Here is a 20,353-nt window from a genome sequence, read left to right on the forward strand (position 1 = left end):
CCAGTTATTTCCATCCTTTTCTGCTAAAAAGGTAAATAGTAAATTCAGTAATTTCTGTCTCACTAACATTGCATTTTATGCTAACCATCTCTAGTCATGACGATAATCATTCTCTATAGCAATGAGTTACAAGAAGTCCATAAGCATTAAAATTTTCAAAGATCAGACTTATAAAATCACCCAGAGTTCCCCTATCTCTGCTCCTACTGAAGGTAATGCTGAACTGAACTCCCACTGTCCTGAGTGAGAGAAGCATCAGGTCAATGATGAGGCCTGTTGCTCCCAAGAAGCAAAAAAGCAAGAACAACTGAGTCTGGCAGCATCACTGTGTTTGAAAAGGGTCATAAATTGTCATAAATCCAAAGTAGTGAAAAAGAACCTGTTATACTTTTTTATGGTATGCTTAGGCATAAAAAAGCAAGCAAGTTAGCACCAGCCAAAACACCACTTTGCTTGCAAGCAGCACGAAGGGACTGTGTAACGATACAGCGCTCTAAGGTTCTGAGGAAAGGCCAGATCCTCCAGTTGTTCATGTCCAGACTTTGCTGAGAGAAAAACAGACAAATCTGGCCAAACAACAACATATACCTAACATATATTTTAAGGATTTTTTTTTCTTTTTGCCTGTGTGTAGCTATGATTAGATATACGGATGGAGAGCACAATGCTAAAACACGATGAATGAAGATGAGCTTTAATTTTGGTTAGGAAACGGAGATTGCCTGGCAAGTATAAAATATAAAATTATACTGGAGCACCAGTTTAATAACCTGTTAGACTGCTCTTGCATCCAGAAGGTGATTCTTGACCTAAACAGCACTCTCCAACAAATATATGCAGGTGTATGTATGCAAATATATTTGTGTGTATGTGTTAATATGTAAATTATTTCTTTTTTCTTTTTAAACAAAACCCTGTGTCCCCCATTGTCTCCAGCTGCTAACTCTGACTTTTTTACAGGCATTGTGCTAGAAGTGTGCCTGGAGAGCAGACACAGTAGAAATTTCAAAGCTGTTTCAATGTCTGTTATGGAAACATCATGAAAAAAGTTGTCATAGAGATGGACAGAAAGATAGCAAGGGGTGTTTCACTGGCAGAGAGGAAACTGTGGGAGAAGACAAAGTGAGAGGACAAACCAGGTATTATCAGAGCTGTGGAGAACCTTAAAGATGAGGAAAAGCAATCTGAATGTGATTTGCTATAAAATTGGGAGCCAGGGTATGCCTGCAAGGAATGCAAGGGATGTTATTGAAGTGGCAGTGAATGAGATTAGTACTGAATCACTGGGGGTGTTGAAGCAATAAAGAAAAAGGAATGGACGGAGAGGACAAAGGAAGGTGTATTACTAGGCTACCTTTGACAGGTAAGGATGTTGCTATCATCATCGCTGTGAGAAAAAAATATGGGTAGTTGGAAGGGTAAAGGAGAAAATTAAATTCTGGATGGATAGACAGACATTAGGAAGAGAGATGTTATAAAGGCTCCTGGAAATATGTATTGAAAGGATGAAGATAAATTGGGTCTGGAAGTATAAGTTCCAGATTACTAAGTAGTTCCCAAATATATCCAAGAGTCAGACTTAGTGTTATATCGATATATACATTGCTCAAATACTACTTACTGTATTGTCATATCTTCTTTGATTTGTTTGGCTGACATTAGCAAGTCTAAAATTTATTCTAAAAGAAACATCCTTCTTTCAAATTGCACATATTCCACCTGGATAGCCTAAAGAAATGAGGTACATGCAGTCCTACTGTCTAGCTTCCCTCTTGAAAACTCTTCAATATATTGTCCCATTCCAGTCACGTTTGACAGCATTGTATCATTGAGTTAGCTGTATCAGAAACATCAGGCCCAAGAAAATCAGCTGCTCAATTTTGTATCCCCACAGAATGAGCAACAGTTTGAGTACTTATCCATCAGCTGGTCAACCAAATGGCACATGTATTCTTTTAATAAATTCACACAGTAGTAGCCTGAAAGCAATCAGAGTACACTTTTGACAGCCAGTAATTTGGAGGCCTGAGAAAGCGAAGACACTGTGGAAGAGTTTAGGGAAGTAACTAGAACTGTAAGTAATTTATATGTAAGTAATTTATATAATAAATTTTATTTATATAATTATATATTTATATAATAAATGTCAGCCTAGAGGACACAACACCCTTAGAAACCCAGCGTCATGAAATCCAGTGTTCACTAAACAACTGTTAAACACTCTCCTTTTAAGAGATGCCTGAAAGAGAAAAAAAAAGAAAAATATCTACTAGATTCTTTAGGAGCCATTTTTCATTTTCTAACGACAACTACTTACCTCAATTACAGAGAGATCAGAAAAAGTAACTTAACTCACTCTATTTCCAGTGTGTTTGTACAGTTCTAGTACTAAAAGCTTCCTCTTGCCGAGAATGTTTTATGTTTTCCACGGAACAAGCATCACAGTATTCCAGGCTACAATTTTTACAGGGGTGAAAATTACGTGCCTAAAAATTCTAGTCCCTTCATGTTCACTCAAAGAATCTGTAAAGACAGGTACAGACCCCTGTGCTCATTCCACCCACAGTATCTTGTCGCTCTTTTGTCACCTAGTAAAATAACCTATTATCAGTTAGGCATAAATTCAGGAAAGTCCTAGCTGGGAGTTAAGAAAAGTGTTATTCTGGGATGGGGCTGCCACAATGCCAAGATGGACAGAACCAGATTTTCCATAAAAGACCCCTGCAAAGTTCTAGTTAAAGAAATTTTAACCAATACTACTTCAAATTGCACAGAGGCCAAAGCAGCTTCAAGTTCCTGCTCCAGGACAAGGAACAGCAAAGTCCATACTACTAGACATAGTCCTTCTGTAAAGATCAGATATTCTTAAAAAAAAAAAAAAAAGTATAAAATACAACTTTTTCATATGATTGAGTTCTAATTTACTTGCAATATTTTTTGATGTTACATGTTAACAATGTGAATACAGAATGTCTACAGTATCATACGTTTATAGGTATATCCCTAAATACAGCCATAATTCAGCGACTGGGAGCAAAATCCACTGCAGAGTAATGAATTAGCAATCCAAACATTAGAAATCAATGCAGTTAAGACAAATGAACATATACTTAAAGACATTCTCATGATCCAGTATTTGGAGAAAAAGAAAAATTCTATAAAGTCATGGCTAAAGTTTAAGGTATTTACGTATCGATAAATGGCAAACACACTCCCATTCCAGCTAAGCAGGTATTTGTTTCCAGTCAGAAACAAAGATTGGCATAAAGCTCAGCGCAATGAACTTTGTTTCAGTGTAACAGCTGCATATTTACATTGAAACACATTGCATCTTTATGGCTTTCATCCAGACTTGGCAGAGCAAGCTTTGATTTATATTTAGGTTCTAATGAAGTTAATCATATATTGTTATGTGTGCATTACCATGGCAAGAAAGCAGAAAGACATTCTGTTACATTCCCCAAATCCCCTCTCACATCATGCATCAATACAGCACTTAATCTGCTATTTCAGAGGCCTTCCTTGGTAGTGGGAAAAGTATTTGGATATGAAACATGGATAAGGATGATATGGCTGGAACTCTTTTAGCCCTCTTGTGTTAAACATTTTTGGAAGTTTTAAGGAGAGGGAAGGATCAGCATTCACATCGCTACTGGGTTCAGGTATTGGATATATATAGATACATACACACACACATATACATATATGAAGACATATAGGTATATATATAAATATATTATCTTGGAGCTCACAGCTGTCACTTGGCATTTCTATGCAGATGCCTTCTGCACCAATCTTGAAGAAATGAATAAAGCAAATTTACCTTCTACTCTAGGTAAAGAATCTGGATCAACCATTTTCTTTGCACCTTCTAGCAATTTGGTTGCTGAATACTTATACTACCCCAGTCTTACACTATTGACTGGGCTCTGTTGTGCTACTGAACAAGTCTGTTTCTCCTAAGTAGTCAGACATTTTTCAATAGTACTTCACAATTTATAATTTTGGGGTTTGTTTTTTAAAATAAAACCCAGTGGCTGTAGGCTGCAGTTCCCATCTTAGGTTAACTCAAACTCTGCAGTCATTCTTAAATTCTCTCTAGTTCTGGAATATAATCCCTATCATAAAGTCACATCTTCGAAAAAATAATCCTGCATAACAAGAACAGGCTGTACAGAAGGCTGAACTATATACGTGCTGTAATTTTGGAAGGTTGTTAGTAGCTTCTAAACCTCAGAAAACACAAAGGCAACACATCCTTTAAAGGGATACAAACCAGTTTCCACACATTACCTCTTTTAGTGTCTGACTTTTATGAGGTTATAACACGATGATGCCCAGTTCCATGGTTGCACAACTCCCAGCTGACAACTAGACTTGCAAGGACATTAGCTAAGTCAGGTTTAGCTCAAGTCAGATAGAGCTGATAACAGCAATGGTGTACTTGCTAGCACTTCTGGATAAGATAGGATGCCTTGCCATAGAAACTGGTACCTCAATATGTATTTAAAATTATTTAAAACTATCACCAAACTAGTACTTAGTGCTCCTTTCCTTTTCCTTCCACACTATCCTCTTTCTCCCTAAGAAGCACCAGTCTCACCTCCTCCCAATGCTAGCAAGAACACTAAGCAAACAGAGCCGAAGCTTTGGATGGCTGACACTCAAACCCAGAGACCAAGGCAGCCTCAAAGTGTGCTGCAATCAAATCCTTGTGCCTGGAGAATGACTCACATCTGACAGAGCTTCATCTTGCCTGGGGGTGCATGGAATGGCAAAAAAGGAATTTTCCTTGTTCATTAAACAGTTTAAAATTGCAACCCACAAAGTTGGTATTTCATTACTGTAGCAAAAATAAAGTGATGATATGCAAGGTGTAATGGATTCCTCATTTTGCATATTCTGCCAATTAAATCTCACTTATTTAAACCTGCAATGCAGGACACAGATAAGGCCATTTGCATTTCTAACAAAAGTGTAGGATTTTGGCACTACCTAAATCAGTATTTTCTCTATTTTTAGACTGAGTGTTCAGAATATATTTTAGTATAGGTTAATATACATTAGCTATAATGAGCATGAAGTGTTATACAAATACTTAATTCACTGGCTGAGTCCCCAGTTGTCTAGCATTTTAATTTCAAGATTCCACTTGTGGTATATAAGGCTTTAAACAGCTTGGGCCCTTCTTGCACTGTTGGTTCTTTGGATTTGTATCCTTTACAACTCTTATGTTGCATAAATCTAATGTAAAACTTCTCTGTTATGATCAAAAGTGTGAACAAAAGTCTTTTGGGGTAAAGAATCTAGACTAAATTCTTCACTCTGATAACAGACTTTTAACTGCAAAGATTCAGTGACTTTATAGAATGAAGCCAAGAGAAGAATTTGTCCTTTTGTCTACAAACTTCTAAAAGCTGGAACTCTGTGTTTTTAATCAGAGAGCAAAAGTATTACCAAGATCTTACCATTCTATTTTTGTAAGGAACTTGGGCTTTGAGTCTTAGGTGTCTGAAACTACAAAAGCTCTGCTGAAATTAAACTACTATGAAAAAGCATGAGAAAAAGAGCCCTCTCTTTTTTTCCCCCAAAAGGGTATCCACTGATTAAAACAGCTTTCTAAATGTTTATCACTTTAATCTTGGCTTACGAGGGCAATATTTGTAATAGACTCCAAGGGTCAATTTCCACATTCAGTTCTGTCTGTTCACCCCAATTCAAGTCAGTGATTGTTCGTAACCTGCCTGAACCTGAAAGAGAAGTTAGACTCATATGAGGAGGTTCAAAGAATGGATAGAATACACAAAGGATGGGGGGCAGGCTTTAGGAGACAGTAAAAGAAATAATTTATTACAGCTAGAAGCCAATTAAATATACTGATTGCTGATATCCTTTTAATAAGTCTTGACCATGAGACAGATGTAGACTTGGAAATTTCATTTATTTTCAATTTGCTTATCTTCTATATGTAGTATTTTGGAGATATATTAAACAAGAGTGGAGGGAACCCTTCACAAGGGAAATTACATCTTACTGTAAAGGAAAAGAGATTGTACATACGTACAGTAGAGAATGCACACTAGAGAAAAAGAAACTGGGAGATATATGAAGTTTTTTCTTATTCAAAAATGCAGAGACAAAGAATTACTGATTAGGTGACTTTTGGATACAGTTCTAAGAACTGGAAGAGCAATTTGTAGTAAACAGTCACTGAATTCTCAACTAACAAACTTAAGCAATAAGAAACTAAATGGGCATAACCATTAAGTGAGTAAAACTGTACTGGGAAATCAGAAGGTTGTGTGATACCAGCATTTTCACTGTCTTCTGTTTTCTTTGCACTCCATTGCAAGACCAAGAAATACTCAAAGATCCTTAGCTATTCCTTTCTAAACAACTGGGTACTACAATAATAAAACCACAAACTTAAACTTACTAGAAAATCTAAGTAATTAATTAGTACTCTCTACATTGCATGACTCAGCTTAGCCTCTTTCGGAAGAATAACAGAGAGGGTGGAGGGGGAGAGAGAGAGGAAAAGAAAGAGGAAAGAGAGAGGCAGTACGATCTTTGGTTTTCACATAATTTTGCATATATTTCAGTCCATTGTATTAATTTTGTACCCAAAAGGCCCTGTATTACTTTTTAATTGCAATTATAGGCATAGCTATGATGACACTTTTCAAGGCCATTAACATTCAAGGCTTCCGAACTGCCTTCTCTACACATTTTCACATTTTATGAAGATGAGCTGACACAGGAACTTCATATTTGATTGTTCCATAAAGCACATAAAGACAAGAGTTTAGACCTCAGAGAGAAACCTTGTTTTAGTCTTAACTGATGAAAAAGGTATTGTTATCTATGTATTTTTATAAAGAATTCCTATTTACTACAGCTTAAAAGTGTAAATTCTAAGAATATTCTTGTTCTCAGCAAAATGGCAGTGGGTAATTGAAAAGGTCCCACAGAGTAGCACCTACATATTTTTACCGTTCATGTTAAATAGATACAGAGAAAACCATATCCATAGTCCACAGAACAGCTTCAAGTGTGTACAAACATAGTACAACATCCCCTGACATGGCCATTAAGGAACAGTCTGGGGGATGAAAAAAAGTAATACTAATGATGTCTGCATGAGTAGACAGAAAACATGTAAAGGGTAAAATTCAGCTTTTCTGAGAATCATCATCAAGTCCCACTTAATTTTTTATCTGGTGTTTCCAAGAACAACTAAGCATACTGCTGGCCTATTCTGGGTAAACTCCACCCTGTGAACCCAGGCCTTAGTGAGGGGCCAGGCTGGTTCTAATGACTGACCAAACATTTTCATGGAGAACACATGTTTTGATTTTAGTAGCGTGTTTTTTTCGGTCACATTTCCAGAAATGTTTGTAAATTCCTTTAATAAATACCAATGATAAGCAATGTTTCTCTCATGTCTCTGATTCAAAAATCAAGCATCACAATAGCAAAATCTTATTGCTTTTTTTCCTCATCCTTTCCTTTTTGTGAATATTCTCAGGTAATGACAGATACACTTAGAGATGATTTGTAATTAAATTAAATTCAGCCACAAAAAATGTGTAAAATGCATTTAATCCAAAACAATAAACAAGTACATGATTAATTGCTTGCAATACGCCTAGCTTTGCTGTGTGAAAATAAAGATGATGCAGCAGCTGAGTGCCTTTGAACCAATTCAGCATTCACCTGGTAAAAAAGCTCATCCTTCACGGCAGACTCATCCAGGCTCCACAAAAGAATTTCCAAAGTCTCTGATGGAAATTCCTCACACTAGAAATATTTTATAACCATTTCATTATTACTACCACCACAATTTAGACCAATTCCCAGAGCAATCAACCCCCCCAAATAGCTATAAATCAAACAACGTGGCAGGAAAAAAACCACAGAAAACATAATTACATTTTTTTGGGCACCTCAATAACAGAAAAATATAATCAAAATTTGGATATTAAGATTGTTCTTTTCTCATAATTTTCTGTGTATCCAGAGATTACACTCATGCAAACTAGAATAAAATAAAATAAACAAATAGAGTGCTTTCGTAATGGCACCTAATCCCATTAATGGGCACTGTTTAGAATCCCTGAGCACCATGCTGTACTACACCACACTACAGTAACATTTATTAAATATACAAATATAGTGAATATACAATTAGATAAACAATGGAAATAAAGAGATGTAGAAATAACAAAGACCATTCCTTCTGTGTGCAGAAGTCTATTCTACTGGTAGTTTCAAACATGTTAGAGAGTTTGCCCCACTTCATGTTCTTCAGTGCATCTAGTATTACTGGATAAATTTCAGAGAGCTGCTGGTTTCCTTTGATTTACTGGAGAAGTGATTCCATTTCAGTGATGAGTTATTATAATACAGATTAGCTGAAAGCTTTTTTAGGGTTAATTCTTTATGGTTCTCATTTAAAATGTGTTACTGTCAAAGCAATAGTTTACACAGGATTTCAGCAGGGACCCAAGTCAAAATCTATACAGGATCAGTTCAGGAAAATCCTCCTTTTTTCTCCAAATCTTTTAGAGATATCTAGTATGTCAGAAAGTTGAGATTTCGAGATGTAAGCAACTCATAAAGTGAAGAAATGTAGCAGTTCGACTGACTGTAAGTTGATTAAACAAGGTTTCATAGTAGTGCTAAAATATTTACACCCACATCCCCCCGCACATCTGCACTCTCTTGCTACATTCCACACTCCAGAAACATTGCACCCTCTTTTCAGTGGATACAGTGATTAAAGTAAATAAACACCTAATACTCCCAAAAAGCATTTTACTGGATGTGGAAATGCTTAGGAGATACAGACTAACAAAGGTAGCAATCCTTTTATTGCTAAACAGAACATCAGGAGTTCTGTCAAATGCAGGGAGATGAGTAACCCACCGACTACAAGCAACTGGTGTTGCTCCTATCTGCTTTAGCTTCTAGGAGATTGGTGCCATTCTTTCCCTATCAGACGACCGCTTGAGTTTCACAGTGCGCTCTACAGCTCCTTTTACAATGGGGAGCATTCCAGCCAAACTCCAGCAAGCTGTCACTGATTGTTTCACATGTTCTCTACTCAGCTATTCAAAGAACGATTCGCCGGCTTCTCAAACTGTAAGCAAGCCTAGTGTGTCAAATATGCTTCTGAAGATAAAGGCGTTTGTACATGTAAAGGCATCTGTAAATGCAAAAGGTGCTTAACTGTGTATGCAGCCTTTACAAAGCACAGGCAGCAAGCGTGAGACTGTTCCTGGAGAGAAAGAAAATAATTCAGCATCGTAATTTCTCTTTCTGAGTTCAGATTTCAAAATAAAGATTTAGTAGAGTCAGCCATAATGAAGTTACGAATTTTAACAAGACATCAGCTTTGGCCTACCGCTACTTCTCTCTTTTCTGCACTGCACAAATGTTAGCATCCTGTCTCCCAAAGATCTATGATCCCTTTACAGCATGTGCAGTGTATAAACATAGAGGCTGGGAGGCCTCAGTGGTCAGACCTACTAGCAACAAAACAATAAACACATTGGCATGTATTTACAGGCACAAAACCCTGGCATGCAGTTGCATACATTTACTCAGAGAAAAGGAGAGAACCAAAGGACTGAGTGGAGGGCCGAAGAATGAGACCCTAACATTTCAATATTTAATTACTCCCCAAACCTTTCCTCAAACCATGATTCAGTTAACTTCCCACTTCTTTTCATATTTCAAGCTCTCCTTCCCACAACTCTGTTCCTTTTATAAATGGGGAAAGAATATAGAAGACCTTCATTTCTTTTTAGGCTTGGAGACTTAGAGCCACAGTCAGTAACTAAAGATTTTCATCTTCTCCCTATCCTAGCGAGCAGAAAGGGATCAGCAACAGCTGCTGTAGAGAAATTCTGCTTTACGCAAACAGAAACATTCTAGCCTATTTTTTTGCTTGCTTTTTTTGTTGGTGGTGATTTTTTTTTTTTTTTTTTTTTGCTGGAGGGATGGCATGAAGGGGGAGGAGAGCTAAGGAAGAACTAGTTATTTCATGTATTGAGGGAGCAAACTGTCTGCCCTAATGTAGGCCAGCTAAATTTTTTCACCCTGCTTTTGAGGGTGGGAGGATATGGAAAACCAGACAATCAGGTAAGGTGAAGGCCTGTCAGGCCTGAATTTTGTGATCTGGTGAGAAATACAGAGATCTGTATGTGTAGTCACTTGATCTCTATGTGCCTTGGATTTCCTATCTGTAAAATGACAATCTCTGGGTTAACAATATTGAGCTCTTCAGATAAAAAGAATGATATCTATAAGAATAGGACAATTTTTCTGGAGAAAAGGCACACAGCAATTCCCAAGATGAATCACACCTTACTGGTTCCTAAAGATCCACGGAAGGTTTGTCCCAGCAGAACAGAGCTGGCTGGCGGTACTGGATAGTGGTCTGACCACTTCCCAGCTCTCAGATCCACTGGATCTTCATTCGTGGGAAAGCTTATGACTTACCTGAATGGGGCAGGATATTGCAGATACCTTCGGAGGTTGATTCCAAAGCAAATATACTTTAATATATTCTGTATTTTCATCTTTTCTGAGCACTATCCAGATGGCTAGGGCAAGAGTCATATTTAATCAGCTATGCTCTAATTGCCTCCCTGATAGGCTCTTTGCTCAGACTTTCCAGCCCTGCTATGGACAGCAGATTACTACTTCTCACAGTAATTTGCTACCCTGACACTGTGAGCAAGTAATGTACCAGATTTCCAGGTTCCCAGGCCGCTGGACTCAAGAAATATCTGGATGAATTGCGTATGCACTTGCAGTAAAGTACTTCTGCATAGGTATCTCTTGAGTGTGCCTTGGACTTGTTCACATGCATACACAGAAAGTCTAGTACAAGAGTCATTGGACAAGTCACTTTTAGATCTGCTTATGCTATGTGGATAGACTTCTGCCTGACTCAAAGAAGAAAAGATGCTAAGGCTATGGAGAAATGAGGAAGTAGGTATTCCTAAATAGTAGGCCTCCCGCCTTCATGGATCTGAGAAATGGAAGGATTCAATTTTGTTTATTATTTTTAAGTTTTCTATATTCATTCAGTGAATTTGTTTCTCTAAATCAAGTTGAAGTCTTCTTTGTCTAAAGCAAGTTAATCTCTTTTCATTTATCATGAAACAGTACGCATCCCAAGTTTTAATGGAAATGATTAGATCATCTTTATTGTATTTTTCAATTTTATTCTTTAAGATATTGCATATTAGGGATGATGCCCTCATTATAGGAGAAGATGAAACAGGTAAGTTTGATTGCAGTGTTCTGTCCACCAAGGTGCCCTCCAGGTATTCATCATGTAAAATGGAGTGTGTACCATTCCACAAAAGAAATGGGAGAGTTGATAGCTACACTAACTTCTGTAAAATGTCTGTCACATCTTTTCCTTTCTCTTCTCCTACTGAATTTGACACTGCTATAGTCTGCATCACCTCCCTTTCCAGAAATCCCCCCCAAACCATATTCAACTCTGTGCCTCTGACAATTTTTACTAACCCTAAACAGGTCTTTGAACACACGCACAAAAGAGCAAAATGTATGTAAGTATCAAGCAACCAAGTGAGAGAGAACTACATTTTTATATTGCTAAACATGCATCAAAAGCATCCCAGTTTTCTTCTGAAAAACTCAATCCCAGCCCAGTAGGGTGTAAGTACAAAACAAAAGTAAGACATTTTTTCAGCTGGGGAAAAGCAAGCGGAACAGAAGTCTGAATCAAAATGTTAATCGCTCCAAGACCCATTTCAGAAATATCTACAGAATAATCAACCTTGGAGAGTCAATACTTTTTCACTTAGTTGTGGAGAGCTAGAAAGGTCTCAGCACTGAAATCTTTGTAGGCTAGTTCCTGCATTACCTTCCACCTGGAGAGATGGAGTTCTGGTGTATCATCTTACTCACTATGGCATGACTCTCCTGTCACTGACAGTAATGTAAATCAGAACTGCAGATGTTACTTTCTCCCCACTATCTGAAGGAGGTTACAGATTGCCCTAAACTATGTGCTGGCAACCAATCAAAGACGGTGTGCCAGACTGTTTTTCCTTCCCAAATTAGATTTGAGCATACCAGCGGAGATTTAAGACATTCAGCCTCTCAAAGAGGCAAGTTGTTACCTATTAATTGATTTTTCACCCAGGGTGAGCTCAGAGACATTCTTTTCTCCAAGGGGCATGATTAAACCATATGATTAACCATATCTTGCTCCTGTATCAAGCAATTGGTTCTGGTTCCCACAGTCTTAGGAGCTAATACCTATATCTAAAGCACTATATATACTTGACAGAATACTGTCAAGCTCCCTATGCAATATCTGAACTTGATTATTGAGGCGGGACCTGCATCACCAGTTCCCCACTCCTCTCCATCCTTCAAGGCACGGTGATCTTCACAGAAAAGTAACACCAGTGCTAGCCTACTTGGAGACAAAGCATAGTCCAAGAAGTCCTCAGTCCAGACAAATGTGGGACTTCCATCTATCTGGAGGTCAGTTTAGAGGTAGCCAGTATCAGCTAGGAAGCAGAAGGCACTGCATTTTTCAACTGTCTCTCACAAGGGAACATGACTTTCAGCTCCCCTTACCCTATACCATTCAAAATCTGCTCACACCTTCAGCACCCTTGCTTTTAGCAGCTTATACTCATTCTGTCTAACTCCAGTGGTCTAAAAGTTTGGCATCTAATGTAAGGTACTCATTTGCACTCCTGAATTCAAGACAGTCAGGCACCTACAGAGGGCAACTCTTCCCATTTATCTTAGTCACTTACTGTAGGGATAGAATGGAAAACACACTTCACTGTAAAGGAAGCCTAGAACAAATGCCTAAAATAGGTAAGTAGAAGTTACCATATTTAGCAAAAAAAAAAAAAAAGATGAAGGATTTTTTTCAAAGTAGCTTAAAAATTGGGGGGTCTTAAATTTAAGTTCAGCTTCCTTTCAGATAAATAATAGTAATGCGAGTGTGCAGTGTGGAAGCCTCCTAGTGAAGAAGGAGCAAAAATTCACTCAAAGCAGCTCTAAGTTTAAATAACACATGATGTTGGCATGTGTTAGCTGGTTTTCTCAGTCACTTCTGAAGTTGCGTAGTGCATTGCAATTCAGGGAATTCCATGGTGATCTTTCACAGTTTTATGAGTCTCCCTGAATCTTGTAACTGAAGTGTGAAACAGCAGATCATTTGGAGATGAGAAGACTGAGTGCAACAGGGAAGATATCAAAGGGTATAAGGAGAAGTTATAATGCACATTTTAAATTCAGTGTTACCATTTATGGGAAAAAAATAAGATTTGTGATGCTGAGAGGAAATACAATGTGATGGAGGCAAATGGTTAAAGATGGAAACAATCAAAACAGAAGCTTTATGCACTAACTTGATGTGGAAATAATTTAGTGCACCCAGAAGAGGATTCTCATGAAGCAGAAGAACAAGTAGTAGAATTTCTGCATACCTCAAAGAAAAGACAGAAACCCAGTTATATAGGAAATCATTAGACTGAAAGATCAAGAAATAGCACAAGCACAAAACCCTCTATAGAAAGAAATCAAGGCCAGTAATAGTGGATGCATACAAATGATGTGGCACAATGGTTTTTACCTAGTGATGAACTTTGTTGTACCGCACCTACTTTTTAACTTCACCAAAAAAAATCACTGCATTCCCACAGCATGAGATTGGATTTTGTAAAGATCACGATCATTTGCTGAGCCAAATGGGTAATGTAGATGAGACACCAGTTTACTCTGACACACCATCCAATTATACCATTGAAGAAACAGGCACAGAATTTGTCATCATAAAAAACTTTGGGCAATGAAGAAATGCACATTACAGTCATGTTGGCAGTGTTAACAGATGGTATAAAATTGCCACCATATGTGATCTTGAAGCGTAAAACAATGCTGAAGAAACAGCTGCCTACTGGAATAATTGTTAGGTGTCAAAACCAGGATGGATGTCTAAACACTTAATGAAGTATTGGCTGAATGTTGTTTGGAATTGACGACCAGGTATGCTATTAACAAAAAAGAATGCTTGTCCTAGATGCATTCAGAGGGTACCTAATACTAGCAAAGAAGGGTATTATCAGAGAAATTAATACTGTTCTCTGGTGATACCAGTAGGAATGCAGTCACAACTACTGGTGCTTGACACAGTAGTGAAGAAGCCTTTTAAAGACTGTTTGAAGTCTCTACATTCAGAATGGCTCTAGGCAGGTGATCACGCTCTAACTCCTACAGGAAAAATAGTGAAGTCTAGCACAACAATCCTTTGTCATTGGATTAAGACAGCATGGGACCAGACAAATCCAGGAGCTGCAGCTCAAAGTTTTAAGAAACTCCATATTTCATATTGCATGAGTAGAACCAAAGATGATTTGTTTGAATTCAAAGAAGTTGTTCCCAATAGTGAAGACACTGAAAGTGACCAAGAAGTCAAACATGAGCAGGAAAGTGACAGTGATGGAAATGATAAAGAGGTATGAGGTGTAAAAACCGGAAGACATTAGTAATAAAGCACAGGAGAGGCCTAACTTCTTTAGTTAGGCTAACAAGCCTAACTTCAGGCAAATCATTAATGAAAAGTGTATATCCTTACTGCATATTTATTACAAATATGTAACTAAAAAATCTTTGTGTATAATCTGCTGTTCCTGGGGAGGTGGGGGTCATCTTATATTCAGACTCATCTTCCCTTTCTGGTTCATATAGCAGATTCATCTGATGTTTGGTCTCCACATCACAACTGCAACTGCACCAAGGAGGAGCTCACAGCTGCCTTCACAGAATCTCTTGTGTACCATGAACTAGGAGTATCGATGTGCTTGAGAAGTGCAATTGTATGAACAACAGTGAACATTCAGCTGAACATGACAACCAGAGCACCTCCGGTTTACAGACTGAAGAGAATAGCACAGGTAATTCAAGAGCCAACTAACCTACAGCTCAAAGAGGATCTCAGATTTTTCCAACCTGGCCTCAATATTGCTTCCTGTTCCTAAAAACACACAGAATAAAATAATTTCAGTCATAAAAAGTGTTTCTTCACCCAGGGAAAGATACAAATTCTACAACAAAATATTTTCATGCATTTATCATGCGGCCTCTGGGATTTCAGCATATCACTCTTGCCCAATTTTTCTTCATGAATACAGGATTGTACTGGTAACTAGGTGACTTTAACATGTTTTTACATTAACAACTGAGTACAGCATAAAAATATCACTTAGACCTACTTCTGTACAAATATATCAAGATAGGTGGATATATATACACAACAGCCCTTACAAAATTTCCCAGCTTCACACTTCACACTACTGAGTTGCTTTTAAATTTCCTATTGCAAGATTCAGAAGTATATCAGTTTCAAACACTCCGTTATGATAGTAAGCATTATTGCATTAAAAACTTCAGCATGAAAAAGAACTGCCTAGCAAGAACATAATCAATTGAGCATAAAGAGATGAACTGCTCCCTGCCATGCTTAAAATAGTCTACCTTTTCTTAATGACAGTTTCTCCCAGAAGCATCCAAAATTTCTGAATTTAAACACTACTGCACTGGAAACTGCTAAAATCGACACAGTTCTTGCCCATTTCTTTTGAAGTAGCACTGGGACCTGGTTCCTCTCTGCTGCTTACACAGCGCATTCTCAGGAATTGGGTTTAAAAGGTTCTGGAGCTAAAATAATTTTAAATAGGCTAACTGGATATTTTTGCTTTCCCTACTTCCTGGTTGCTATATTAGCTTAAGACCAACTCTTTCTCAAATCACAGCACTTCATCCTTAACCACTTCAGAGGCACCATTACTGATCTTGTTAATGACAGGGAGAGCCAGTGCCCAGACAGCCTTCAGAGTAGAGGAAATCGAAGTTACCCTAAAGTCACCTTAATACATCTGGTGTGCTGCTTGTTCCTTGACCTCCCATCCTGCTCTCCATCTGCATTATTTTCCAATTAGTTTTTATATTTAAACTTTAAAATGTCTGTTAAGTGTTAATAATCTTCAAGTGTGTGCTGAATTGCTCCTGCACAATCCCTAAAAACACTAAGCTGCTGTAAGGAAATTAAATGAAATCTAGCCTCAATATGGGAGATATTTATCACTTTTCAATGACCTATCCATGTGAAGGAATGGTACCTTGGCTTGTTAAATATTACAAAGTCAAGATGTTTAAAGTTAAAGTTCCCACAGAAGCTTTAACTCTATTCCCCTGTGTGTATACTTTATAACAAGACCTTTCCTTACATGACCACATGCACCACATAGGAAGAAAACAAACTGCTGTATGTTGTTAGAGTTATTGGGGGTGGGGTGGGGAAGCGTGTTGCTTAGAAGATGGTATGTAGCGGTTGTTTAATCGGGTGAAGAAACACCCCGTTTTTTTTGCCTCCTGACAAATGCTCTCCCAGTTAGTATCAATTTTCTATTCAAATAAACAATTCTACTGAAATAAAATTTCAGGCAATAGAAACAGGTACTTGGCTTTTCTTCTATATCAGTGGATTATATGGAGGAGATAAAATTACCTCTTCAAAACAAGAGGTGCTCCAGCACACAAGCACTAAAAAAAATGCAGCACTGCCCAGCACCTACTAGTTAGTACCATACACATTATTAGCCCTACTTCTGCTGCTTTCTTGGCCAGGTAAAGCTAAATACTCTGTTCTTTCTAAAATGAGATTAATTTGTCTCTGATAAAACTGATAGGGAAAGCACCTAAGACAAAACCTCCTGGAGAGCAATGTAAGATCATCATTAGATAGAGAGTGATGTCTGCGTCCAACAAAAGAATGGAAGTAATAACTAGTGATAGTGGGATATAAACAGCATCTCCAATTAATTTCTTCAGGCTTTTCTGTGCAGTTACTGTTCTGGGGCAAAAGTTCCAGTTTCCTTGTACTAGAATATTTCTAAGTAAGAACACCATTCACCCCTCCAAATATGTATTCATCATTAGCCCCCACTTCCCGTACAGTGGTTTATACAAAATGGATTGTGGGTCTTAGTCGAGATCCCAGTCAACATAAAACCTGCTACAACTGATCCTCATTGTGCTAGAACTGAATTAACATAGAGACAAAGGATTGCTCAGAGTAGTTAATCAGCCTTTAAAGGAGTTCTTGCAGAATAAATCAGTATACTGTAGATCAGAAAAAAAGAGGCTTTATGGTTGTATTCACAGCAGACCTATGCAACTTCAGGAAACTGTAATCACACTTAGCAATGAATGAAATTATCTACAGAGAAAACAAAATAGTCAAGATCTCAGAGGTCTTTCAAGAAATCATTAATGCCAATTAAAAACATGAATCAGAAGACACATGCCTTTATTGTTCCAAAACTAAATCAAAATATTTCATATGAGAGTGCTGAAACAAAACACTTACCTTTCAAGAAAAAAAGAAAACCACCTTTTTTTTCAGTTTGAACTACTGAACAGATTTAGGACAGATCATTTTCATTAATCCAAATTCTTTAGAAATTATTTATCCCCAAATCTTGCTTAATTCTAGGAATAAGCATTACAAACACTGCCAGTCTCTCCAGCTAGATTGGTGAGGAGTACCAAAAAGAGAAGAAATAGATACTGCAGTTTGTTTAGATACAGTTTTCCAATCTACATGCTGGCCACAAAGCCAGGGGAAAATCTATTCAGGTGGAAGCTCCTTCTGGCTGTAGGAAACCTGGACCTGGGCTTCACAATTCCTCCTATAATCCAGACAGTCTGTGAACCTGCTGGTTCAGTCACTCAACTCCTACTGTGGTGCAGGAGGAGGGATGTGTATAACAAAAAGCAGTAGGGAAAGCAGTGAAAATAAATGCTTTGTGATCCCAACTTGTCTGGCAGAAGAGCAGAAAAGTTAGGAGGTAAGTCACAGAAGACTGGACTGGCAATGTAGTAGCAGCATCTGGAAAGCAGAAGATCCTAACTGAAGCAGGGGGTTGCAGCTTGGGGGACGAGGTATGCAGCAGTCCTGGATTTCAAGATTGAGGGTTTGTGCCAAAAGAAGGAAGAGGAAGGGATGGAAGTGCACTTTCTCCTTCACATGACAGGCCTGGCACTATCAACAGCAGCAGCCGCCATGCCAACTAAGTTGGGGAATCCTTGTACTAAGACATTGTATAAACAGGAGAGGAGATTGCTTTCTGTGCAGGGCTCTAAGCTTTGGAAGTCACTTCTGTATTTGTTGCAACAGAGCTTGGACTTTTCTGACCTTGAGATCAAGCTGTACGGCTTCCAGAAATACCTGAAGTAGAGAAACATATTACTCCTCAGTATTGCAGATGCTGTTTCTCTGTCAATTGTCACTGAGCTATCACCTCAGAAAAGAATACTGAAGTGTCAGGGCTGTCTGCAAACCTCAGTGAAAACATCAGTCATTCTAATTAAAGAGCATCCAGAAATTGTTTTCCTTTATATACTGTTCACCGTCAAAAAATAAATTGGAAAAAGGCCACAGCCTGTTGTTGGGATGATGCTGTTAAAAAACTGGAACCTGGTAGATACTGACGTTTTGTGCTTTTGGCAGCAGTTCTTGTTCCAAGTTCAGCCAAATATTAAATACTTATCCACATAACTAAAGAAGAAACAAGATTCTCCGGACAGTATCAGCAAAAAAGCGTGGAAGTAAGAGCACAGTTAAAGGGAAGATAATCTTAAAAGAGAGGATCCTGCTGAGAATTTCTCTCACAGAACGTATTGCCAAGATATCCATAGTAGAAAAAGCCAGTTGTTGGACACACTCCAGTACTAACCACTCTACGCCCCACCTTCCAATCCCAAATGTTTAATACCAGGTGATGGTGACAAGGAAAGCCACTTGGGTTTTTGTCTCCTTCTCCCTTACACTACTGGAGCAAATACATGCTTAGTCATTCCCACTGCCTGCTGCGCAAGTGTTATCAAACAAGAGGATGATGAATACCTGGGGACGAGAGTGTTGAAGTTACACTGATTTGGGAAAAGGAGCACAACATTTTGCCATTTGACTAAAATCTGCTAGTATCAAAATAAAAGACAATACTGCTCCAGTTACTGCAAATCTAAATTCAATTCAACAAGCAAAATGGCTCTCACACCCCAAAATCAATTGAACTTATGAACAGGATAATTATAAGCTGTTAGCTTTGCTTGATCCACTTGTTTGAAGAAGCTTTCTCTAAAGTGCTGGCATCAGTCATCCACCTTCCCTTCTTTCTCTGCATGTTTTTCCCAGAGTAAGTAAATTATATGACGTAGAACATCAAAAAGCATACAGAGAGGACAAAAGGGCTAGTTCTCCCCCAAAATGCAATCAAATTACCAGTGCCAGATTCAACATTGGCAGCATAAGTCACTGCTTACATCCATCCAAAAATCATGGCATGTTAGTTGCTTTATTCAGAGTGAAGAGGGAGGATATTGAAGAGAATGCTAAACAGGTGAAAAGACGAAATTGTATTTTTAGTTCTCCTGCTGTCTTGGTTTGTATTTCAGCCTTAGTTAGCAATAGTACTTCCTCATGATTCATTTCAAACAATTTCACCTGCTTACCTAGAGTTTGAAGGAATCTTATATACGCATGTGTCTATATGCCAGTTATTTTCACTTCTAACCATTCATTATGTTTATTTTGCTTAAAAATTCAGGCTTCAGAAGGAATTGCAACTCTGTTAGAGAAGACAATGGCAATATCTGCAACAGTTAATGATGCCCAATCATTACCTTATTACCTCTTTTTATTTAGCCATACAGAAACTTGGGCTCAGTTCTCCAGGCTGGACTCCACCAAAAATTTTCTGGTTGTATTTATCTTGCTTTTGTTTGTTAGCTAGAATTTTCAGGCAGCCAAGGGTATTCATGTTACCCTTTAAACTAAAAACAGAGAGCAATTACCTTTCTCAGTATCTTTTCTTTGAATTACTTGAAGCTACATAGCTTTTGCTCCTTGCACTCACATTTTATGCATAAAGATTCCCTTGGGCTTCCCTTTACCATTCACATAACTGTAAGCGTGACTCTACAGGTAAGCAAAACTAAATAGGACTACTTTTGCAGCTTACCACAACTGTCCAATGAAGAGGACTGATTCTGAATGTCATCGGCACTCTTTGTGGGATGACCAAGCTTTCTGACAACGTTCGCTGCTTCTGCTAACACTGGAGTTAATCCTACTGAATTGAACTGCAGTGTTTCTATTGATTACAATGGATTTTGGATCAGCCCAATGAGGAAAAGTAGTACGGGGTACCGTCCAGTATGCTCGATTAATATGTTTCTGAATTCTTTATGAGGGGAAAAAAAAATCCCCCAGCATCAC

The sequence above is a fragment of the Apteryx mantelli genome, chromosome 1, assembly GCF_036417845.1.
Source record: "Apteryx mantelli isolate bAptMan1 chromosome 1, bAptMan1.hap1, whole genome shotgun sequence".
In the NCBI taxonomy this organism is placed as follows: Eukaryota; Metazoa; Chordata; class Aves; order Apterygiformes; family Apterygidae; genus Apteryx; species Apteryx mantelli.